Here is a 27,424-nt window from a genome sequence, read left to right on the forward strand (position 1 = left end):
AATTTTAGTCTTTGAGAAATCTATCATACTGCTTAAAAAATCCGCATACTTTTTCAATTAGGTGGTTTAGGAACATGATGATTCTTATCATTATCACAGGTACAAAATAAATCATTATCATCATCAGATATTCAATATTAAAATTTTACAAATAGCATATAGTAAGATCACGAATCAGAAATGAACGATGAATCGGTCGATATTCCATTTTAAAATGTCGACAGATACTTGTAATACAAAAGTTGGTACGTACAACAGATACTTTTAAAACGCAGGGACCATTTATGATATATGTAATGATCATATAATCCAATAGTTTATTTGTAAAAAACAACCAACTGCAAAGTTTTAAAAAAAAAACAACTAATATGATATTCAAATCAATACTATGAATTAAAAAATACTCGTAACAATAAATTTTATTCGTCTCTAATCTGTAATAGAAGTATAATGGTATAGCATTAATTCTGACCTGCTTCCATAGTTCTCCAGCTTCATTTGTACGGACATAAACAAAATGAAGATTATGCGTAATGTTCAACTTATTTATGTAATGTTCTAACTTGGTTATGATGGTAAAAAAGAGTAACCACATAATGGTTTCAGTAAAAAAAATATGTTAATCCAAGAACAAAACAGTTGAACTACATTCCATGTTTCAAAATGTTGGGATATAAAGAAAGAAATTATACTCTTAGGAAGTGGCAGCGGTAATTTAAAAAGTGACGAGAATTGGGGTACTCATTTACCATCTCTATCATCTTTGGATCCCGATTATCTCCCCTAATTTGAATGTCCTGTCAAACTAAATACAAAAAATATTTATTGGCGGGGTACAGACAAACAAAATGATATGAAAAACGTAAGGAAGTAATTAACATACATCCTTATCATTGTCAAAATCTTCATCCTCCCAAAGGTTGAAAAAGATGATATGTGTGCATTGATCCTTCAGATAACCAATCTGCCATTGAATATATTACACTTATACTTTACAACAAAATATAAATATTTAAACAGATACGTGTAAGATATAGATTATCAGAAGTTAAAGATATAGATTCTAACAAATTTAGATGACTGATCAAACCAAAAATCCCAAATCCCCAGATCCAGGAATATATACACCTCTTCAATAGAAATAAGAGAGGAGATCCCCCAGGCAAAGCAGATCTAAAGAGAAACAATACAACCCAAATGAGAATAGTGCAGAACAAGCATTTAGTACACAATAAGGCGGAAGATAGGAATGATAACCTTTGAATGCAACCAACGAACGTTTGCTTCAACGGTATCAAGCCTCAGTGTGGAAAAGCAACCCGGGTTCAATTCCCGGGGGCGGAAGGTTTTCTCTCCAATTTCCTGCGATTAGTTGCCAAGCAAACCGGGTAGGAGTTTCCTTCTAGCGTGTGTGGGTGCAAATGATGAGAGTCGTTGAAATAAATGATCCGCCGATGCAAATTCGCCGTTAAAAAAAAAAAAAAAAAAGATAACCTTTGAATGCAGTATCGAGAATGATTAAATTGATGCTAAATATACCTGCACAATATGAAAACTTTGACCTATGTTCAAATGGCATAACGCCTATCTATTTAAAAAATAATCCTTATTCACTCTAGGGGATGCGTTTGAACTACAGACTACAATACATGTATAACTAGACCAACTGCAATACACACCAGTTATTAAAAGAAAATTTAAATCAAAAATAGTAAACTTACACACGCAACATCATGAGCCATACAAACTAGTCAACAATCTGAGGATAAAAATACCTTAACATGGGCCATCCCATAAAGCAGCACTACAGGTCACTCTCAGCTGGCTGGCTGGCATTTGCCCTCTTGATCACTACTTCAAGAGGAAACAAATTAATTTTATTAATGTAAAAACAATATCGCAAGTATGGGAATAAAAAAAGTGAGCATCGAACAATCACTACTTCACTTACCAAAAAGGGAAATGAAGTACTAACCTTCAACCAAAAATCTCATGACAATACTATCGCAAGTATTGTTTTTGAAAGTTAAGCTTCAAATTCTTCCATTGCAAATAATTTTATTCCTTTCAATGACCATCAATTATCAAACTTAATTAACAATAAATTCAGCCCCAAATTTGTTCATAAGATACAGGGAGAGAGTTCAAATACAAAATCTCCGTGAAAAACTTTTTCATCCGAGTTAGCCCTCTCTGGGTTCCTGTAACCAAAAAAGGCAACTTAGAATCAAATACCGATATGCCGAATTGATATAATTTTAACTCAGATTCAAGAAATTAAAGTGTTAACAAAACTACATAGTTGGAAGGCTGAAAGAAACGGCGGCAGCAATTAGTGTATCGAAATCAACAGATTGTCATGTGCAAGCTACTTACCATAGACACTTAAAAACTGAGAAATCAACAGATTGTCATGTGCAAGCTACTTACCGTAGACACTTAAAAACTGAGTTCTAACTTTCAAATCCTGAGATAGCCCAAAAATCTATTAACGTTATATGCATACATGTCTAGTGCAACCGTTTTAGCTTTGAAGAATAAAGGATATGCAAAACATGGAGCAGATGTCACCCAGTAAAGCGTCCTTAGATATCATTGAGTAAACAAGGTATGGTATTGAAGTAAACAGCTCGTCATGTGCATGTTACTTATCCTTAGACACTTAAGGCGGGAGATAGGAATGATAACCGTTGAATACAGTTTCGAGAATGATTAAATATAATGCAAAATATACCTGCACAATATGATAACTTTAACCTATGTTCAAATGGCATGATGTATATCCGTTTACAGTCTTTTAATCCCTTTTCACTCTAGGAATGTGCTTGGTCTACAAACTACAATATATGTATAACTATACAAACTGCAGTATACACCAGTTACTAAAAGAATCTTGAAATCAAACAAAGTAAGCTTACACGTGCAACATCATGGTTGATAGGTTACTTTCATACCACTAGCCGTATGTACATGATCTCTTCTACATCCAACAAACACCGATACTTCACCGATGTTGCTTAATTTGAATAAAAAGAGGAACACACTTATATACGCTTGATTAATCCTCTCGATTCCTGTGACCAAAAAAGCAACTATAAATAATATCCATATGCCCAATCTATATATCTTTATCTCGGATTCAAGAATTTAATAGTTGACAAGATTACACAGTTGGGATACTTAAAGAAACGGTGGCAGCGATGAGTCAGTTCTTGGGTAAACAAGATAGGGTATTGGAGTAAACTGCTCGTCATGTGCATGTGCTACTTATCCCTGAGCATTTAAAAACTGAGTTATGACCTTCAAATCTTGGCATACTCCAAGACTCTATTAACTTACATGCATCCATGTTGAGTGCACCGTTTAAAGCTTTCAAGAATATTGTGTCTGCATAGTTTAAAGAAGATACATATATTAACAGATAATTACTTACTCATAAGCGAAACACATAGTAGTCAACAATTTGAGGATAGAATACGATGTTGAAGCAGTGACCGAACAGACTTTCCATAACCGTTCAATTTTTCCCTGATGCGGGTTTATTTTTGTGACAATTGTCGTCTTGATCACTTCTTCAACAGTCCTGTAAAATTCATAACATCAATAATGTAAAACATCTGATGTATACAAACTTGAATTTCTTAGAACTTTAGCTTTTGGGAAACATAAAATAAAACTGTTAAAATGTAAAAAAAAAAAAAAAACATCAATATGATAATGACCAAAAGCTTCCATTAGATAACTTAAATGTATATAAAGAACTCAAAGACTACTGCAAATAGTTTCAGGGCTTAACCTTTTGTTTCAGGGCTTGAATGTAGTTCCAGACTAATCCTTCATTATCTTCTATTTCGGATAACTTAAAGACTACTGCAAAAGACTTTTAGGACCTACATGCAAAACTTAGATGTATATAAAGAACTTTAAGACTAATGCATATGGTTTCAGGTCTTAACCTTGTGTTTGCACGAAAGTAGCTGAGCCCAAAACATATATCCGTAAGTATCTGTTGCGTATACACATTTCCTACTGTTGGACTAATTTGACTCAATTCCATTTTTACTTGTGTGTTGGCACCTACCACACGTATTTACCACATGTATTTGTGGTTGATATTTCTTGCAAATGCAAATACTCAGTTTGTCATTTTCGTCTTGAAGACTACTGCATATTTTAAGGACAAAATAGTGTGACCATTCAGACAAGAAGTTGTTTTAAGGCCCTCAACTGTAGTTTGCATAAAACATGTATCCTCTACCTGAAACCAAGACGTATAAAAATAATACATAAGCAATCTTACTAGTAGACCTTGCATCAGAAACTCACCCATATGATAGCAAAACCTTTCGGTAGTAACAAAATATAAGAATCTTTCAGACAAATAGAAGTATCATTCATTATTTTAGTAATAATTTTAATGAACAAGAGAATTGCCATGTATATAACTTTAAGAATTATACAATGTAATCTCCACAAAAGTAACTAAGCGCCTTTTCTTTGCCTTAAATAACAAACAAAAATGTTTAATCGACCTAAAATATTGAACAATATCCATATTCATATTTCATATATATATAAATTATAGATAAAGCTAATATTAAAAATCGAAAGAATAAAAATGCGCCTAAGTACCAGTGACTCAACTTCAGATAAAAAATTAGTTAATGGATGCACTGACCCACTCAGCAAGAACACACAGATTTAACTAGCAACTGCAATATAACCCAAGACATATATATACCTAATAGAAAAAGTAATACTATTAGCTGCAACATAAACTCACCATTACAATAGTACACCTTCGTCAGTAGCAAATTAGAAGAATCATTAGTATACATTTCCTACAAACATAAGCTTTAACAACAATTATTTACATAGTACCAAAAAACTAGAAAAAAACCCACAGATCGTAAGATATTAAAAATCAACATTAGTACCTGTTGTGTCCATGTGATTATAATATTCAGTTAGCCATGTGTTTTCCTCTCGATAGAACAAAAGAACACATAAAATAACAAACATAACACGCAGAACTTCTTTTAATAACCCTAATTTCCAGAACTTTAACATAATCCACACAAGAACTCCAACTTACAAGAATTTGAAGACCAAAAAGAGCCCTAAATTCAAAGATTTGAACGGAATCAAACAAGACAGAAACCTTCACTTTTTACAACCTAACGAAATTAAATAAAAACCCTAATTTCGAAGATCTTAACGGAGTTAAAGGGGAAGAAAAGAGTGACAAGAACCTAATTCGATCCGTATCTTCTTCTTCTTCTTGTGATAACTTAGCACCTACTGCACAGGACACATGACCTAAATGTAGAACTTCTTTAGATAATAACCCTAATTTCCAAAACTTTAACAAAAATCACCACATGAACTCCAACTTTTTAAAATTTGACAAAAAAGAACCCTAAATTCAAAGATTTAATCGGAATCAAACAAGACAGAAACCTTCACTTTTTAAAACCTAAAAAAGAAAAGACTCTAAAAATTCGAAGACCTTAATAATGTAAAAACAAAAACCCTAATTTGAAGATCTTAACGAAATTAAACCGAAAAAAAAAAAAAAAAACCTTGATTACGTGAAGAAATAGTGAGAGATACCAAGTGAATGTGGAAAGACGTGTATTTATAGATATGGTTGCGTAACTTTAACGCTGGTCCGTAGGTCAAATTCAAAGTTCTAATTTTAGTTTTACCCACGGTAATACTTTAATCTACTACGGTACTTACTTAGGGTGCCTTTGTTTATCTCTTAATGGAATGGTTCAGCACTGAATGCTGAACCATTCAGCATTTAGTGCGTTTGTTTCTGACCTCTGAATGAGATATGGTGCTGAATGGTTCAGTGTTCAGTGCTGAACCATTCAGAGTTAAAACACTCTCTTAACCATTAAGAGGCTAAATTTTATGTAATATTTTTCTTAAATCGTATCCAGAACACTTATCAAATAAGTATATTGAAGTTTGTGTTAATGTTAAATGATAACAAGTTGATTTAATTGATTTATATTGTTTATTCAAAATGATTATCAAACAGCTTATTGTCATTCAGAACTAAATTCATTCAGAGACTCTGAACCATTCAGATTCTGAACCATTCAGCACTAAATCATTCAGTTTTATCAAACGCAACCTTAGTACAGTAGTATATTAATTTATGAGTTAATTATACTATTGGTTCCTATGATTTATGTATAATTATACCGACAATTCTTTTATTTTTAAAATAATAATGGTTGTCTCTATAATCTGTAAAATGCATGGTGGTTATATCATCAATTAACTACATAGCGTTAGGTTTATGACCAACACTGTGCATTTTAGAAACACATGGACTACCGTATAATTACAGTTAATTTATTCCATCAGTTAACTATTGGCTTGAGGTTTAGAACCACCTATGCGCATTTTAGGAACACATGGACTACCTGTATATAATTTTAAAAAGAAAAGACTATTTGTATAGTTTTGAGTAAAACCACATGAATCAATAACATAATTTTACATATTTAACAAACTTTTACTATTTCGTTCGTCATCATGTGTCTTTTCTCATTTTTCATTTTGATTTACACTTTTATTTCTCACTTTAACAACCAACCAGAACTTATGGTGCGTTTGATAAAACTGAATGGTTTAGCGCTGAATGGTTCAGAATCTGAATGATTCAAAGCCTCTGAATAAAGTTTGTTCTGAATGAAATTAAGGTGTTTGATAATCATTTAGAATCAACAATATGAACTGAGTAAGATTATCTTATTAACGTGTAACATGAATAAAAATTCAATATACTTGTTAATTAATTGTTCATGATATGATTTGAGGAGAATATTACAAAAAAAATTTAGGCTCTTAATGGTTAAGAGAGCGTTTCAGCTCTGAATGGTTCAGCACTGAATTCTGAACCATTCAGCACCATATGTCATTCAGAGATCAGAAACAAACGCGCTGAATGCTGAATGGTTCAGCATTCAGCGCTGAACCATTCCATTAAGAGGCAAACAAACACACCCTTAATGTTACATAACAACTTACCAAAGTACCCCATAAACCTACATAACAACTTACCAGACTACCCCCCACTTCTCAACCTCTCCATAGTAAGTACAACCACCGCCCCACAAGGTACAACCGTCTCAAACATGCACCAATTTCTGCTGATTTTATTATCAACAACTGTCGAAAATAACAACAGTAAGAAATACGTTAGAAAAAAATCTCAAAATAAATTATTCATTACCATTACCATTATTACCATTACCATTAAAAAAATAAAAAAATACTCCGTACTATTTAATTATACTGTAATATATATTAAAGCATCACAGTGGAGTACATATACACAAATGAGTATTGTCACGGGTTAAGTGATCACGTGCTAATCATGTGCAAGCAGCTGCAAGTAGCATAAGAGAATATACGCGAAATTGGACATAAATACAGTTGCAGTGGGTGAACTTTAAAACTTGCAGGAATTATGTCACGAACACTTCATTTAGGATTCAAAAGCCACGAGTGCCAATCTAAACACACATCTCTAATCCTTCTCGAAATCCAATCAAAAGACTTGATTTGTATCTCATTTAGAATCACGGATGGAGTCCAACTTGTACCTTTAAAGACCCATTTGGTTCATGTTTTTCCATAGTAGATATCCGCACATCCATTCCAAAGCTTGCCATATTCTTTTTCCGTTACTCGAAACCGCATGTGGATACTTGCCTCGAACAGCTTCAGCCATGCTATTTGATGCAGAGTTTCCTAATTTCCACCATTTGTGATCATGCAGAACTAAACTGAATTGAATGTGATCTTATCACCTTTGTTATTTTCAAATTCTGAATGATTGATAACATGTGATTCATGAAGTGCTTAACAAGTGTTTGATGAAATGCTTTCGCAAGTTTTTTGTTTTTCTCAATATAAAATAGCATTTGAATCATTTGGTTAACAATTCGATTGATGTGTATATCTAAATAAGGACTACCATTGTCATGTAAAAAGTACATATGTAAAATATCAAAGGTGATTTGATGTCGATTACAAAACGCAGAAGATGGTTTGTCACCGTTCTGTGTTATTACATGCTAATGATATGTAGAAGGTATGTGCTTCATCATATTTTTTTTTCTTATAACGACCCAACCCGTTAACCAACCGAAACACAAATTTTTTTTTTTTATACAGACCATCTTGACGGCGTCCACATATCTGAACGGCGTCCAGTAGTAAAGGGCAGCTATTTGGACGGCGTCCAAATGAACTGCCAGGGGCTGTCGCCGGAGTCCAACTTAAGCGAGCGGAAAACTCGCTTCCCGACACTTTTAGACGAAACGGTTTTCACAACATGTTATAATAATTAAAACTAAGAGATTTTCATAATAAAATCGAGTTTTAAAACACCGGACCCACATCAACCCAAATTACGTCAAGTGACTATTTCGACCCATTTTAGTTTAATATAAAACATAGACCGAGCATGGTGATTGGGGATACGCTACCCAATCCTAATCAAATCCAAAAGCAAGTCTTCTAAAGCGAACTACGCAAGTCCACTAGTCCCCACGCTTACCCAAGCCACCGTCTCCACGCGAATCTATAAAAATATAAACAGAGAGAGGGTAAGCTAACGTTTAGTGAGTGAGAATATACTACATACATATATATGCATAAAATGAATACGCATCACCAACACACAAGTAGTAAACACATACCGCAATCCGAGCATAACTAAGCAAAGTTATACCTAGCGTACCACCAAGCCAAATCCGTAAGATTAGCTACAACATACAATAAGTATATATACGCATATACAAAAATTACATCTGATAATACAACAAGGTTAACCCCTTAACCTTAAACCCATAAAGGTTGGCCGAACAACCCGAGCCTTAGTGAATTCGCACAACCCGAGATTCACTTCCTTCACCACTTCAACAACCGAGGTTGGCCGAACTACCCGTGCCTTAGTGAATTCGTACTACCCGAGATTCACTACCTCATCAATAAGATGACCGAACAACCCGAGTCATCATGAATCCGCACTACCCGAGATTCACTACTTCCTCAAAACCCACATCATCGGGGTTACTCATCCGTAACTCAATACCAATCCCACTACATCGGGATTATATAACTCCACATCACAAGTTCATGTGATAAAGTACACACAAGTGTGCACCTCCCCAAAGGTGGTCAACCAAAACGCACAACCGTGCCAATTGGACCTATACACAAGTCCATCAAATCCACCTATATGTGAAGTGAGCTCTATAACCGAGAACCACTTCACCCAACCCGCACCCATCCTACACATACATATGCACATAGGATATTAACACTCACCTTGTCGCCTTGATGAATGCAGCCGAAATAATCCGTAACTCGCCGATGAAATGTACCAATACCACCACAACGTAGCCGTGAACGAGATGAACAACTTTAAAACCCGAGCTTTGGTCAGAATCCGACTCCTTCTTCTCCAAATCAAGCTCTCTCTCTCTCTCTCTCTCTCTAAACTCTTACTCTCTTTTTCTCTAGGAATGATTGAGAGTGTTTGTGTGGGTGAAATGTGATCCACAAATGGGATCTAGATCAGCCTTGAAGGCTCCAAACCAACACCCAAGTGAATTGACCAAAATGCCCTTTCTAATTTAAAACAAATTCTCAGCTGGCCCGTCAGACCATTTGGACGGCGTCCAATAGGTCTAGACGGCGTCCAGATCTTCTTTACTGGACGACGTCCAACAATCTGGACGGCGTCCCACTTAGCTGAGATCAGGGTCTTACAACTCTCCCACTTAAACATGATAGCGTCCTCGCGATCTGTGCCACTTAACCGAACGGACCCACACTCTATGGTCCTTAGACGCACGTTCCAATGCGTCTTCCACCACTCGTATCATTATCCCAAAGAGTATTCCATTTTCCAAATACACACTTGCACGCATTAGGGGACATGCAATGCACACAACATCCGAAGTCTACTACAATCGCTTAGCATACATGGAAACATCACGCGTTTCTTCCAAATTCCTCTAGGCAATTCTTCCCAACGAATCACCTTTAACACTAAATCGTCATCCGCGATTTATCAAATCCACAAATCCGAGCACTAAAACTCGCTCAATCCCTCAAATCGGGAAAAACTCAACCAATCTCGTACCGAGATATCAACCCTTTAGCGTACCCTTACCAAGTACAATGCTAATAGCAGCCACGTTTCAACCTAAGGTCAACAACCAAAACGATGAAGACCGAATAAAAACGAATCCTTACGGATTACACATACCACTTAACATCCCTTGTAGTGCGCAACACGACCAATACGCAACTATCATAAAATCGTAGGCAAACGCTAAACCCAAGGTGTACAAAATCGGCTATTGTCACACCCGTAACAACATGTGAGCGAAACACGGCTATCGCATCACTAATCACACCAAGATGGCCGAAACAACCCGAGCCTAAACATATATGGAGGATGGTCGAAACAACCCGAACCTTAGTGAATTCGCAACAACCCGAAATTCAGAAAAACTCAATCCATATTTCCTACAACAAAATGACCGTACAACCCGAGTCATTGTGAATACGCGCAAACCGATATTCACTACCTCCACCACATAGTATAACCGAGGATGGCCGCGCTAACTGGGCCTTAGTGAATCTGAACAACCCGACATTCACTACCTCAAACTATGAGTCCAACCAAAAGGGACAATCGTACTACCCGAAATATTGTGAATACGAACAACCCGATATTCAAGTCCCACATCACAACATAAGAATGGTACTCCCATTCACCATCGGTACTCGCATTTCCCGATTACGTTATACCATACCGATATAACGCTACTACCATGGTGAAGTTAGCGGACCGAGTCAACGGCCGTAACCCACCAATCACACACGCTCTTTTGGCCTCAATCGACGAGTAGTGTAACATCGCGCCCTGCTACACCATAGTGAATCCTAACGGAATACACTAACCATCCACACACACTCTTTTGGCCTAGATCACAACGAGTAGTGTAACATCGCGGCCTGCTACACCATAGTGAATCCTAACGGAATACACTAACCATCCACACCAAAACAAAAAGTATATACTCATACTTAGAAACATTCCACTCACTTGGAATCTTTGCACATGCATCAAACGTACGCGTACATCACGCCATCATAATCGAGCAAGAACCACCTATATCGCACATAGGCACAAAATAATAGTTCTCTAGAAGAGAATCCGACACGCACATTCCTTAACCGAGGGATTTCACCTTGCTCGTCAAACACGTCCATTATCTCTCAATGAGATTCACCACATTACCACCTCGTGATAATTTAAATCCAAAACTATAAGTACAATTTGACCAAAATTGTACCCTACCACAAATCGACCAATCTAGGTCCCGACACTAATTTCGGATCTACTATGAGCATTATCCGAAATCTCACACTAAAATCTCCTAGTGTGGGAGTGTAACTCCCCCACTTGGAACTACGTTCCATAGCCGCATCGCCGTGGTAACATCATCCGCGATAATTACCACTCTCCGATATACGTGACCAATCTCTCCATCGGTCATAACACTCAAATTCTCATGAAATTCATTTCGCACACTAGAAATTGATGCTCACCGTCACCCGTTGGTTTATTTAAACAACGACACAAAACCAACACAACACGCACCTTGTACAACCGTACAATGCTACTGAAAAGGTAGACTTTTCTAACAATTGGATTCACACGACCGATCACCACATCTTGCTCCAACCTTGAGCATACGAAGGATTTTAACCTATCCTTCATCACTTCGAATGAAGCGTTTACCACAAATTACACAAACTTTATTCTTGCAATCCTCCGATTGCCATAGCTTGTCACATTTCCACCTAGTCACTCATGTACCTAAGGGTTTCTATAGGGTACCCTAAGTACAATGTAACCGCAACACCATCGGAGTCGAACAACACGCTAGTAGGTATGAAAGAGGCAACTATCATCGCGTCACGTAGACTCCATTACCAATATACGTCGAGATCAAACACTCGATCTCAAGGGTTCTATCCACCCGACGAACCTCATGGTTAACCATCTTTAACACAAAAGCAAACATGCGCTCACAATCGAACACCAAAGCCCATTCCCATGGTTTGGTAGAAATGTTTCCCAAACACTAAGGAATGCTTGGTTGCACCAAGTCTTACGCCCTTCGTCCGCCAATCAAAACGTCACCATAGGGAAATTCCACTAGGAACGTCACCCATAACAAAATATGTACAACACAATGCTTTCAACAAACTCGTGCACAACGACACATAATAAATATCCAAATGACATATTTATTAAAACGAAACGTACCTTAACGTCTCCTTGCGGCATTCGCCGCCGCCAACTCGGGACAATCCGGCTTGCGATGTCCCTCTTTATGACAATAGTAGCACATTCCGTCATCACTTCTCGGCATTGTACACTCCCATAACTTGTGGCCCTTAACACCACAATTGAAACATCTAGGCGCACGAGAACTCGTCGTGCCTTTCTACACATTACCCATACTCGCACTTGCACCATTAGTTTTCTTACTTGGAGCACCATACGAATCAACCCTTCTCTTACTTGAAGGTTCCTAACCTTCGATCGTGAATACGATTCAAAACCACTAGCCATGGCGAATAACTCCGCAAACGATTTCACTTGACCAACGCTAATTTTGTTCTGCAAGTCATCATTCAAAGTTCGATAGAAATCTTCCATCAACATAAGATCATTCCCAGTATACTCCGGGAAAAAATGAGCCTTCGCCATAAAGGTCGTCTTGAGAGTATTCAAGTCCATAGATCCTTGTTGTAAATTTCGCAACTCATTACGCAAATCCGACAAATCGGCTCGAGTCCAGAACTCCTCGAAGAATTCCTTCTTAAAATCGTCCCACGATAACGCCATAAACGCTTCACCACCAACAATATCAATTTTACCGTCCAACCAATCTTTCGCCCTACCCCGCAACAAGCTAGTAGTGAGTCGTGTCCTCTTCTCCGGAAGGCATTCAACAGTGCGAAAATACCCTTCGACATCCGAGATCCATGTTGTGCTTACCAAAGGATCCGGTTTCCCGTCATACATCGGGGGTTTAGTCCTCATGAACCTCTTAAGACAACGTTCCATTTCGCTACTACTTCGAAATTCAGAACACTTCCTATCCATATCTTCTCGTAACGCACCCATTTGCTCTGCCACGGCGGCCGCAACCCTAGTGTTAAACTCATCGTTGCCCGCCTCGATCCCGTTTCTCGTCGTTATTCTAAAGAGTGCAAAACGATTATTCCACGAACGTATAAAATCACACGCACAACACCGCCCCATCTTGCTAAACACTCGTTGTACATCACTTGTTAGACACGATTTGCACCCGTAATAAGGTTTGCAAGTCCTTATTACGCACACACGCCGTATCAACTTGTTAGTACAACGACCGCCTCGCTCGATGATATAAACCAACACAACGAAAATTCTACGCGATATAAATACACGCAAGAATTACATCACAACACAAGCCACAATCCTAGTTAGTTCACCTACACGCTAAGGCACTAACCAAGTCCCCGTCCGACCCGTTCACCTACAAGTCCCGCAACAAATAAGCACACACAAAAGTCTAAGTCTAGGCACCTATCTCAAATCGCCTAAATCCCTTAGACCATGCTCTGATACCACTTGTAACGATCCAACCCGTTAACCAACCGAAACACCAATTTTTTTTTATACAGACTATCTGGACGGCGTCCACATATCTGGACGACGTCCAGTAGTGAAGGGCAAGACGGCGTCCAAGCTATTTGGATGGCGTCCAAATGAACTGCCAGGGGCTGTCCCTGGAGTCCAACTTAAGCGAGCTGAAAACTCGTTTCCCGACACTTTTAGATGAAACGGTTTTCACAACATGTTATAATAATTAAAACTAAGAGATTTCCATAATAAAATCGAGTTTTACAACACCGGGCCCACATCGACCCAAATTACGTCAAGTGACTATTTCGACCCATTTTAGTTTAATATAAAACATAGACCGAGCATGGTGATTGGGGATACGCTACCCAATCCTAATCAAATCCAAAAGCAAGTCTTCTAAAGCGAACTACGCAAGTTCACTAGTCCCCACGCTTACCCGAGCCACCGCCTCCACGCGAATCTATAAAAATGTAAACAACAAGAGGGTAAGCTAACGCTTAGTGAGTGAGAATATACTACATACATATATATGCATAAAATGAATACGCATCCAACATACAAGTAGTAAACACATACCGCAATCCGAGCATAACTATGCAAAGTTATACCTAACGTACCACCAAGCCAAATCCGTAAGATTAGCTACAACATACAATAAGTATATATACGCATATACAAAAATTACATCCGATAATTCAACAAGGTTAACCCCTTAACCTTAAACCCATAAAGGTTGGCCGAACAACCCGAGCCTTAGTGAATTCGCACAACCTGAGATTCACTTCTTTCACCACTTCAACAACCGAGGTTGGCCGAACTACCCGTGCCTTAGTGAATTCGTACTACCCGAGATTCACTAGCTCATCAATAAGATGACCGAACAACCCGAGTCATCATGAATCCGCACTACCCGAGATTCACTACCTCCTCAAAACCCACATCATCGGGGTTACTCATTCGTAACTCAATACCAATCCCACTACATCGGGATTATATAACTCCACATCACAAGTCCATGTGATAAAGTACACACAAGTGTGCACCTCGCCAAAGGTGGTCAACCAAAACGCACAACCATGCCAATTGGACCTATACACAAGTCTATCAAATCCACTTATATGTGAAGTGAGCTCTATAACCGAGAACCACTTCACCCGACCCGCACCCATCCTACACATACATATGCACATAGGATATTAACACTCACCTTGTCGCCTTGATGAATGCAACCGAAATAATCTGCAACTCGCCGATGAAATGTACCAATACTACCACAACGTAGCCATGAACGAAATGAACAACTTTAAAACCCGAGCTTTGGTGAGAATCCGACTCCTTATTCTCCAAATCAAGCTCTCTCTCTCTCTTTAAACTCTTACTCTCTCTCTAGGAATAATTGAGAGTGTTTGTGTGGGTGAAATGTGATCCACAAATGGGATCTAAATCAGCCTTGAAGGCTCCAAACCGACACCCAAGTGAATTGACCAAAATGCCCTTTCTAATTTAAAACAAATTCCTAGCTGGCCCATCAGACCATTTGGACGGCGTCCAATAGGTCTAGACGGCGTCCAGCCCTTCTTTACTGGACAGCGTCCAATAATCTGGATGGCATCCCACTTAGCTGAGATCAGGGTCTTACATTTCTAGAATTTGCTTCCTTTAATTATATGAGCATCATGTTATCAATTAGCATGTTGTAATTGTATTACTTATATTGTTGTGTTTTAATGATTTTAATTTCAATCTATTCTATTTGTGTATTTACAGGGTAGGTTAATGATGGATGATAACTGTAAGTGAAGCGATGAAGCTCCAAAGAAATTCTTACAGTCTTGGAAGTGGCACGGTATTACCCGTTTTAGATTTTTGGATTTCTAATTAAAATATCTTATTTTATTGATGTTCAACTATTCAAACAATGAAATTAGCACTTGTGATCTGATTATTAAAAAAGTTATGTTATGTTTTTCTAAATTGTATTTATCGATGAGGATTTAGGCGTACGATAAAATGCATATATTGCAGGAGGCACTTGGTCTGCCATTACGGGGGTAACCTAATTTTTCAGAAGAAGTGTCTACTGGGACCTTGCATCACGAAACACTCGGAAAAACGTTAATGATTCGGTGATTGGTGGATTGGTTAATGAAACAGAAAAAAGGTCAGTCTACTAAAATCTTTGAAATTTGTAACTTGTGGTTATAGTTATCGTTAATGTAATGATGCATCATCATCAGTGAGAGATAAAATTATGTTACAGGGATTAAAAATGATGTTAAGGAGGTGGATGATCGGCAATCAGCTAAAAAAACCACATAAACCAAAATAATATAAAACATCACTGGTTTTTTTAAACTTATGCATTTTGCTACTAATTAGTTTATAATTTTTTCCTTTTTCTTCTGTTGTTACAGGTCATTTGCATCCTCAAATTAATGATGTGTCAAATCCAATCAAGAATGACTGTTTCGATCAAGGTTAGTTCTAAGCTCTTTATTGTTAGATCTTTTTTCATTTATAAAAAGTTTTTCTTCATCCATATTTTGATTTTTGAACTGGCATAATAATGCATCATCTTATGAATTTAGAAAATGTTATTTTGCTTAATGCATATTTTTTGTTTAACATTTTTCATTATGAGTTTTATTTCTGCTTTGACTTGACTGTAGAAGTTTCCCAATGGTATTGCAATATTGGAGATTGTAATTGTGTGTGTGAATGCTGCAATGCTATCTTTAAATGGTAACAACTGACTAATATTCAATAATGATATAAGACTTCGTTTCTTCATAACTAGATTATTTTCAGGTACATGATAATGCAGTACAAACACAAATGAGTTATGTGGAAAAGGAATACTTTGAAGAAAATACAGCAACTAAATTTTTGCAACACATCATCTTTTCAAGTTCTCAAATTCTTGGCACATTCTATCCTAGGTATTTTGTTTTATTCAAATTCGTGGCAACAAACCTCCTATTCATCATATTTCAATCTCCATAATCTCCGAAACAACAGAAATATTGAGATTTCAACGAAGATTTGGACAAATATACTCTGTTTCATCATGATTTGCACTGTACTTATCAGTCATATTATTGTTGTGGAAAAACACATATGATATTATGTCTTTGTGTTTATTTGAGCTTATAGTTCGACATGTGTTTTAAAACTGAATTATACACATTGATAGATACAAGAAGTTAAATGTGCCGTCTAAATCGATAGCTTGCGTTAAAATCGCATAAACCTTAGAGCAGCAACGCGCGAACCCTCAATTCTTGTTTATATAGATATGGCTTGCGTAACTTTAACGCTGGTTATAATACAGGTCAAAGTCACAGTCAAATATCTAACGTTCTAATTTCTAATTTTAGTTTTAGCAACGGTAATAATTTAACGTACGAGTTTTTATCTTATTTGTCCCTACTAATAGCTTTTTTTCTTTGGCGAAAATATATGTATATTATAAATAGATCATAAAGATCAACATGATACAACTAATAGCTAATATAACGTATTTACCCATCTTAATAACAAAATATCACATCTACCCTATTTAAACCCATATACTACTCATATTTATCCTTTCAGTCAATTCTATGACTATATGAAACCTAAAAATTTCGATAATGACCTTTCAACCCTCTATGATCGACTATCGCTCCCGCCCATTTTCTTCTCAACATCCCTTGTTCGCCTCCAACAGGAAATACAAATGGCGAATAACTTCCATAGTCAATCATATTCATCCGATTTTATCATCCATATTATAGGCTTTTCAAGGTTAGAATCCCTATTTTTTAGATAAAACTTGTTGATTTGTGTGGGAATGATCTTCAATTGTCGATCAAATGAACAGTCATCCTTAGAACCCCCATACTCCTTGGACCATCTTTAACCCTGAAGCCCCTGATGGGCGTGTTGCTGGGTGGGGTGGGGTGCTTGATGAGCGTGCTGTCAGATTGCTGAGTAATGGGTGGCGTGCTGAGTGGCGTGTTGGGGTATTTTTTAATTTTTGTTTTCATTTTTCTTGCATTTAATTTATTTTGTTTAATTAGTGTATATTATTATTTTGTAATTATAATAACAAATTAATTTAATAAAACACACTAAAATTAATATTAAAAAAACGATTACAATCCTAAAAATAACATCAAACTTTGAAGCTTTTTCTGTGCAACTTCGGACCTATACTCGTTAACTTTGTCACATAACTCATCAAACTTTGAAGAGTTTGTTGAACGAGAGCTTTGCGTTGCGTCGGAAGATGCGGAAGTCCTAGCCACCTTCTTTGCTCGATTCCTTCCCATCGGCCTTTCAATCGGATCATCACCTAAAAGCACGTTCACGTTATCATCCGCGATATCAATCGTTCGTACCACGTTATCGTCATCCTCATCATGCAAACCTCCATAAACCGTTCCACCAACCGCAGCAGGCACAAGCCACTTTGGTTTGTCCTTTAAAAATTCCCAAGCTTCTTTAAACGCCCACGTCTTCTGTTCGTTTGCACCATACGCCTTTACCACACCCTCGTAAAAGCACTGTTCGGTTTTCCAACTACGCCTTGGATTTCTTTTTTCCGCCTCATAATAACCTTGAAAAGCTTTACACCCCCTGTCCACATAACGCCATTTCCCTGATAACGCATCTTCATTTCGATGCCATCCGTGCTCGTTATTGTTGAATTTGTTCATTACAGTTTGCCACAAAGATTGATATTTTTGAGAGTTTCCGACGATCGGATTTTCGGACGCATCAAGCCAACATCTCGCTAACCAAACCTCTTCGGCCGATGTCCAAACTCTTTTTTGATTGGTTCACGTGCCTTTTCTTTTCCTTTTCGTTGGTGTTTTCTTCTCCTCGTGCCACCAGGTTGTTCGGCCTCATCTTCCGGTTGAGTTTGTGGTTGGGTTTGTGGTTGAGTTTCACCTTGAAGTTGTGACATTTGTTGCGGGCTTAGACCGAGCTCTCTTTGAATCTCTTGTAATTTTTGGATTTGCTGTAATCTTTGGATGTGTTGCTCAAGTTGTTGTTCGCTCATATTAAACGAGCTAGTAGTATAGTTGGCAAAACCAAGAGATGAAGGTCGAGATGAAGATGATGAGCCCGGATTAGTCGGTTCACCGGTGCCCGTCATAATGTTGTTATACAACGACCAATCACTCGGATGAGACATTGTTTGTTGTGTTTGATTTTGATTTTGGTGTGTATACAAAGAGATATAGAAGTGTTTGATTTTGTTGTGTTTGATATATGTGTTTGAAGTTATATATAGAGTTGAGAAATAAAATAAAAAAAATAAAAAAATATAAAAAAAACACAAACAACCGTTGCATTTTCTTGCGGCTGGGAGGAGGCCACGTCGACCAAGTAGCCAACACGCGTACCAGAAGCCCGGTTGAAACTTGAAGCACGCCGGCGATTTTTGTGGCGGCACGCCACCACTACACGGCGTGTTGGCCGGTGTTGGTGGCAACACGCCACCGCTAAAGGTCTTAGTGATTTTGTGTCAACAGTCATCCTTTGTAAAGAAGAGTAACCTGATGCCTGTGAGGGACCCACCCAAAAGAATTTCCTTCAAAATTGGACTGTTAATTACCTGTATCACTGTATCAAAACAGTAAATGGGTTGATTTGATTTGTGTTTTATCTTACCTAATGGTAGAAAAACAGCATTTTGGGTCAACCCAAACTGACCTGGTGTGAGCAACCCAAGCTAACCATGACTGTTTCAACCCAAACCCATTCACTACTTTTCGGCATTAACCGTTTATCATCCCCATATGACCATCTCTAGTTATTTTAGCTTGATGTTGTCCCTCGGTCAAACAAAACAGAGATATCCTATGTAAACAATTTACTTAAGAAGTAAAGAAAATTAGACCCGATGACTGTGAGGACCCACCCGAAAACATTCCCTTCAAAATTGGGTTCCTGTATCAGAACGGAACAGTAAAAATGCCATTTTCTTAAGTAAACGGGTCAAATTTGAGTTGTGTTTGATCTTGCGTTTATTTTTACAAAGTTTTGTCTAATAGTATAAAAAACACTATTTTGGGTCAACCCAAACCAACCTGGTGTGTGCAACAAATGCTAACCATCACTGTTTCAACCCAAACACAGTCAATGCATTTCAGCCCAACCACTTATCATCCCACACGACCATCTCTAGTTGTGAGAAACCGCGCATACATAAGACTAATACGGATTGATGGTTTGAATCATACCGTGGGCCGAATCAACTTGTCAGCAGCAACTGATGTAAGCAGGACTGATGCAAAAAGAAAAGCGAGACGAAAACTCTCATTTCAAAGAAGGTAAAGAATGTTAAACGGCTTCTTAAAAATGATAGCAACAACATAAATAAAGGTGATGTTATTACATAGATAATGTTAGAAGTTCAAACAGAGGGGCATTTCAACATATGGGGTTTGTCAATGGATCAGTTCAGGTTATATATTATTTCTGATGGTCGAGAGGGTACAGAAATAAATTAGCTTAATAAGAACACTTTAAGAGATGTAAGCTAGGTCAACTTACAGTAGACTTTGTATTGTAAACACGCTTTCATAGATGGATTGACCAAGCTGTATAAAGATCAAAACCGATTTCGAGATCAAGGGGAAATTCCATAACATGGTTCGAGACCATGTCAGTTCAGTGGAACTGCTTTTAAGGATGCTAACGAGTTATTTGGACCCTAAAGGGTGATGTCAAGGATTGGTAAAATTCCCTAGTTGGGGGAGAAATGACCACATGAGCCGAAATGACCGACAAAATTTTGATGCATTAGTTTTCTTGTGTATATTAAATTATAAGTTATAACTTAACTGATAATTATAAACAAATATACACCAGTTACTAAATAAGTTTTGAAATTAAACATAATAAACTTACACGGGCAACCTCGTGGATGGAAGAATCGATAAGTCAGTGTTGAATGCTTAATAATGATTTCACCGGTAGTCCAGATTCTCCCACACAATCAGAGTCTCTACAGCTTCCATGCTTAACGTGTCCTCCATACCAATTACATACTTTCCTGCATCTTGATTTAGCTCCTCAAATACTTCTTAATCAAACGTGTCTCCTATATATACTCCACGTTACAAAATATTTTATCACAAGACAATAATATCTTCAAAACCACATTCACCCACATGCTCGACATCAACCACATTCATAACTTGAAAAGACTCGTGATATTTAAGAGCTGGTTATGCAATCACCATGGCGCACAATTATAATTCCAGAAACATTGAGTTGGAGATGAAACTATTCTGCAAAGTTAACTGACACCGAAACATAGGCGTGTCGTCTCCACATTCGATCTTCAAAATTATAAACGCGTGGGAAACGACAAGTATATTTGCGTAAGACCTCCTTGGAGAGGTCACACCTATGTATCGGAGACAGTAAACTATGCAGAACAATTCTATTTTGAGTTCATCTGGACTTATAATTGCAGGGCACAATGATTGCATACTTCTTTCTCGTCTTAAATATCACGAGTCTCTTCTGGTTCTGAATGTGGTTGATGTCGAGCCTGTGAATGAATCTGATTTTGAAGATGCTATGTAGTATTGAGATGAAATTCTGTGTAACGTGAAGTACTTAGAAGTGACGCGTTTGATTAAGAAGTATTAAGAAGTATTTTCAGGAGCCAAGTCAAGATACAAGAAAGTATGTAATTGGTATGGAGGACACGTTGAAAGCTTTAGGCATGAGAACTGTAGAGGATCTGATTGTATGGGAGAATTCGGACATTAGCCGTTACGTGCTTATGTGTTACCATGTCTTTAAATTTAGACCTTTTTGCTCAGTTGATCCCTCTAATATACCCCATATTGCTAACATCGCCCTTAGAGTTTTTTTTTCTCTTTTAAAATCCTTTGTTTTTCAAAAATTGCAATCAGCATCACTCTGTCAAACTTCTGTTAAATAAGTCCGTTAATACTTGACATGTGCCTTGCATGTGAGGGTAAATTTGTCTTTTTAGCCTCCTCTTCATCTGAATCTGAAACCTTGCTCTTGCTCAACTTGTTTATCCCCAAAATTGCAAACCCTAATTTAAAAAAATAAAATAAAGCCAACTCCCCAATATTGCAAACCTTTTCAGATACAAACCAACAAAATCGAAATACATATTTCATTTTATAATCAACCCATGATCTTTTTCTTACCTTTCTAACCTGAATTCGAACCAACCTCATCTGTTCAAAACAAAACAAAAGTAATAGCACAAATCATATAATACATTCATACTAGTAAAACTAGTACGGAGTAATAATCAATAACAAAACAAATCACACTACTAACAAATTCCTCATCTATGTTCACTACTTCACTTTCATCAAAATCAAAACCACCACCTTGTTCAAAATCATCCATCAAACAATAAACTATCACAAAACCAGATCCAAAATTAGGTCAACGATACATAAGAAAAAATGAGTAAATTTTCATCAGCTAGTAAATAATAATAGTCGATTATGCAAGTAAAGTACAAAATTAAAACCCTAGCTTGAAGCCTAAAAACAGTATAATGTTAAAAGTCGTATAATATAGTTATAATTAAAAATAACATGATTTTGACTTGCAGCGAATGGATCAACATCATCTCCTTCATCGAAAGAATTGGGATCGAAACGATGAGCCATCACTACACCGAATTATATATATAAATATCAAAATTATTTTAAAATTAGTCAGATAAGTGATAATTGAGTTATATACATATCGGAAATGGCAATACCTTTACAGCGACCGCCATCGATGTCACCCCTCTAGGTCGATAATCTGCTTTGAAGAGAGAAGATCTCGATCAGCATACAAACTTAGATACTGACAAATTTAGTATATAATTGATCAACAAATGCATTTAGCGACGATGCAAAATATGATACTCACGGTTTAAGAAATTAACAAAAGAAGAACCATTTTTAGGTAACGATGAACCCTCCTATGAAATAGCACATTGGCTCCCCCTAGCAGGTAAACCTCAGACATCGGGAACCCAGGCGTAACCCCGATACCAGGTAAAGCACCTTCCACTGTAAATCCTAATTAGGCTCAAGAGGACATTACCAAGGATTGAACCCGAGACCTACAGCTTCACTAGGTCCCGGTGGCCATTTGAGCAATGCCCAAGTGGTTAAGAAGAACCATTTATCGAGTATAGTAAAAATTAAGATAAGATTTTAGTTGTAATCAGGACGATAAAAAATTTAGATACTCACAAATGAAGTATATGACTGATCAACAAATCCAGAGTTTCCTGGATATAGATAGTGGTCCACTAAATTTCAGAGCAAAACATATTTTAACATAAGCAATACAACCAAAACGAGAATGGTGACTAATTAAGGCACCATATATAAAAACTTTGACCTAGATACATATGGTATGACGCCTCCCTGTTCACATTTTATGGAGAAAAGGGAACACGCTTACAAACACTTGATTTATCACAAATTAGTCAACAATCTGAGGATATAATACCTTAACGTGGGCCATCCCAAAAAATCAGCGCTACAAGGCAATGCTTAATAGGATAAGGAAGCAGTATTTTGTGAAGATAGAATATAATACCTTAACATGGACCATCCTAATTCCCCAAAAAGTATCCCAAAAAACACTTGATATATCACAAACTAGTCAACAGAATAACCAGCATTTGGTGGCATTTTCCCTCGTGATCACTTCTACGACAGTCCTGTAAAAAAAAAATAGGTCCAAAATTTGTACAACACCTAAAGTAAACTCACACCATTTAGTAAAAGAATTTTAGTATCAAACAAAGTAAAACTTACATGGGCGAAATCTTGGTTGAGGAAGCAGTGACCGTACAGATAAGGCAAGGCCATCTCAGCAAGCTGACACAAGGAGCAATATAAACATAGTTTATATTATATAAAAATAAAAATAAAAATGTTAAGGAGCGATTAAAAATCTCAGTAAGACAATTCCCATCCACTTTATTTTCCAAATTTATTAGCTTCGACTCTTTACTGAATTCACCTCAATAACCAGATTTGTATATGACTGATCAAACAAATCCCTAGATCCCTGGATATACTATACTGCTCCACCAAATTTCAGAAGTACATGAACTTGTGAATGCAAAAAAGAATAAAGGAAGTGTAGATCCCCCCAAGCAAAGCATATCTAGACAGAAGCAATACAACCACCCAAATCAGAATATAATAGAATATAATAGAATACCCTAACACGGGTCATCCCAACAAAGCAGCAACACAATGAATTACCAAAAAGTCCAAATTACAAAAACTCACTGGAACTTTATCAGCTGAATCAACCCTCTCTGGATTCCTGTAACCAAAAAAGGCAACATACAATCCCAAAAGCCAAATTAATATAATAAAAATCTCAGATTCAAAAAATTATAGAGTTAACAAAATTTCAAAGTTGGAAGACTGAAAGAAACGGTCGGTTCATGAGTAAACATGGTATCGTATTGAAGTAAACAGCTTGTCATGTGCATGTTACTTATCCTTAGACACGTAAAATCTGAGTTTTGACTTACCGTTATACGCATACATGTCGAGCGCACCGTATAATGCTTTCAAGAATGACTGGATATGCAAAATATGGAGCAAATGTCACCCAGTAAAGCGTTCTTAGATATCACTGGAACCACAGCTTAGAGAAACTTTATGCTGACTGAGAGTATATTGTGTCTGCATGGTTTGAAGAAAATATATATCAACAAAAACAACTTATTTATAAGGGAAACCCAAAAAAGCAGCACCTCAAAACGAGTTCTTTCTCAATCCCATTTGTACCATGTCTACTTCTTTACTATGGACACCAAAAAACAGCATCTCAAAAAGAGGTCAATGCTAATTATGATGTTGGCAACATTTGTCAGCATTTATAATCTGCAAATTACATTCAATGTTAAATGTGCATGATAGACATTCATTTGAATTTATTACAATTTACAATAATAAAAAATAAATAAAAAAAAGGCAGAATTACATATTAAAAAAAAAATACAAAAGAAACAACACCTGGATATTAAAGCAAAAGGTAAAAAAAAATTGCGAAGACACATGGTTATTTCAAAGTAATGAAGATCACCCGTTTCAACTAATTAATAACACATATGTCCGAACCGCTTAAATGATGGTAAGTCACCCCCCTGAAGATTTTGTTTATGATATGCAAAGTATGATATACCTTAAGGTGACCGTCTCAATTTTAGTCTTTGAGAAATCTATCATACTGCTTAAAAAATCCGCATACTTTTTCAATTAGGTGGTTTAGGAACATGATGATTCTTATCATTATCACAGGTACAAAATAAATCATTATCATCATCAGATATTCAATATTAAAATTTTACAAATAGCATATAGTAAGATCACGAATCAGAAATGAACGATGAATCGGTCGATATTCCATTTTAAAATGTCGACAGATACTTGTAATACAAAAGTTGGTACGTACAACAGATACTTTTAAAACGCAGGGACCATTTATGATATATGTAATGATCATATAATCCAATAGTTTATTTGTAAAAAACAACCAACTGCAAAGTTTTAAAAAAAAAACAACTAATATGATATTCAAATCAATACTATGAATTAAAAAATACTCGTAACAATAAATTTTATTCGTCTCTAATCTGTAATAGAAGTATAATGGTATAGCATTAATTCTGACCTGCTTCCATAGTTCTCCAGCTTCATTTGTACGGACATAAACAAAATGAAGATTATGCGTAATGTTCAACTTATTTATGTAATGTTCTAACTTGGTTATGATGGTAAAAAAGAGTAACCACATAATGGTTTCAGTAAAAAAAATATGTTAATCCAAGAACAAAACAGTTGAACTACATTCCATGTTTCAAAATGTTGGGATATAAAGAAAGAAATTATACTCTTAGGAAGTGGCAGCGGTAATTTAAAAAGTGACGAGAATTGGGGTACTCATTTACCATCTCTATCATCTTTGGATCCCGATTATCTCCCCTAATTTGAATGTCCTGTCAAACTAAATACAAAAAATATTTATTGGCGGGGTACAGACAAACAAAATGATATGAAAAACGTAAGGAAGTAATTAACATACATCCTTATCATTGTCAAAATCTTCATCCTCCCAAAGGTTGAAAAAGATGATATGTGTGCATTGATCCTTCAGATAACCAATCTGCCATTGAATATATTACACTTATACTTTACAACAAAATATAAATATTTAAACAGATACGTGTAAGATATAGATTATCAGAAGTTAAAGATATAGATTCTAACAAATTTAGATGACTGATCAAACCAAAAATCCCAAATCCCCAGATCCAGGAATATATACACCTCTTCAATAGAAATAAGAGAGGAGATCCCCCAGGCAAAGCAGATCTAAAGAGAAACAATACAACCCAAATGAGAATAGTGCAGAACAAGCATTTAGTACACAATAAGGCGGAAGATAGGAATGATAACCTTTGAATGCAACCAACGAACGTTTGCTTCAACGGTATCAAGCCTCAGTGTGGAAAAGCAACCCGGGTTCAATTCCCGGGGGCGGAAGGTTTTCTCTCCAATTTCCTGCGATTAGTTGCCAAGCAAACCGGGTAGGAGTTTCCTTCTAGCGTGTGTGGGTGCAAATGATGAGAGTCGTTGAAATAAATGATCCGCCGATGCAAATTCGCCGTTAAAAAAAAAAAAAAAAAAAGATAACCTTTGAATGCAGTATCGAGAATGATTAAATTGATGCTAAATATACCTGCACAATATGAAAACTTTGACCTATGTTCAAATGGCATAACGCCTATCTATTTAAAAAATAATCCTTATTCACTCTAGGGGATGCGTTTGAACTACAGACTACAATACATGTATAACTAGACCAACTGCAATACACACCAGTTATTAAAAGAAAATTTAAATCAAAAATAGTAAACTTACACACGCAACATCATGAGCCATACAAACTAGTCAACAATCTGAGGATAAAAATACCTTAACATGGGCCATCCCATAAAGCAGCACTACAGGTCACTCTCAGCTGGCTGGCTGGCATTTGCCCTCTTGATCACTACTTCAAGAGGAAACAAATTAATTTTATTAATGTAAAAACAATATCGCAAGTATGGGAATAAAAAAAGTGAGCATCGAACAATCACTACTTCACTTACCAAAAAGGGAAATGAAGTACTAACCTTCAACCAAAAATCTCATGACAATACTATCGCAAGTATTGTTTTTGAAAGTTAAGCTTCAAATTCTTCCATTGCAAATAATTTTATTCCTTTCAATGACCATCAATTATCAAACTTAATTAACAATAAATTCAGCCCCAAATTTGTTCATAAGATACAGGGAGAGAGTTCAAATACAAAATCTCCGTGAAAAACTTTTTCATCCGAGTTAGCCCTCTCCGGGTTCCTGTAACCAAAAAAGGCAACTTAGAATCAAATACCGATATGCCGAATTGATATAATTTTAACTCAGATTCAAGAAATTAAAGTGTTAACAAAACTACATAGTTGGAAGGCTGAAAGAAACGGCGGCAGCAATTAGTGTATCGAAATCAACAGATTGTCATGTGCAAGCTACTTACCATAGACACTTAAAAACTGAGAAATCAACAGATTGTCATGTGCAAGCTACTTACCGTAGACACTTAAAAACT

The 27,424-nt window shown here is 36.6% G+C and overlaps 4 long non-coding RNA genes across 5 annotated transcripts; all 4 read right to left on the minus strand.

Moving 5' to 3' along the window:
- Positions 1-281: 281 nt before the first annotated feature.
- Positions 282-1,175, minus strand: LOC139886184 (uncharacterized). The gene is made up of 3 exons (XR_011772303.1): positions 1,069-1,175; positions 884-964; positions 282-805 (listed from the first exon to the last, which is right to left on the minus strand). It is a non-coding gene; the product is annotated as an uncharacterized lncRNA (long non-coding RNA).
- Positions 1,176-1,263: 88 nt separating this feature from the next.
- Positions 1,264-3,057, minus strand: LOC139886185 (uncharacterized). Of its 2 annotated transcripts, XR_011772305.1 has the most exons (4): positions 2,919-3,057; positions 1,976-2,201; positions 1,776-1,851; positions 1,264-1,539 (listed from the first exon to the last, which is right to left on the minus strand). It is a non-coding gene; the product is annotated as an uncharacterized lncRNA (long non-coding RNA). The 2 variants fall into 2 exon arrangements; XR_011772304.1 differs by lacking the exon at positions 2,919-3,057 and having other exon boundaries at positions 1,976-2,905.
- Positions 3,058-3,216: 159 nt separating this feature from the next.
- LOC139886186 (uncharacterized) lies at positions 3,217-3,885 on the minus strand. Its single transcript, XR_011772306.1, has 4 exons — positions 3,797-3,885; positions 3,479-3,583; positions 3,340-3,387; positions 3,217-3,273 (listed from the first exon to the last, which is right to left on the minus strand). It is a non-coding gene; the product is annotated as an uncharacterized lncRNA (long non-coding RNA).
- Positions 3,886-25,257: 21,372 nt separating this feature from the next.
- LOC139886187 (uncharacterized) lies at positions 25,258-26,150 on the minus strand. The gene is made up of 3 exons (XR_011772307.1): positions 26,044-26,150; positions 25,859-25,939; positions 25,258-25,780 (listed from the first exon to the last, which is right to left on the minus strand). It is a non-coding gene; the product is annotated as an uncharacterized lncRNA (long non-coding RNA).
- Between the last annotated feature and the right edge of the window lie 1,274 nt (positions 26,151-27,424).

The sequence above is a fragment of the Rutidosis leptorrhynchoides genome, chromosome 1, assembly GCF_046630445.1.
Source record: "Rutidosis leptorrhynchoides isolate AG116_Rl617_1_P2 chromosome 1, CSIRO_AGI_Rlap_v1, whole genome shotgun sequence".
NCBI lineage: Eukaryota > Viridiplantae > Streptophyta > Magnoliopsida > Asterales > Asteraceae > Rutidosis > Rutidosis leptorrhynchoides.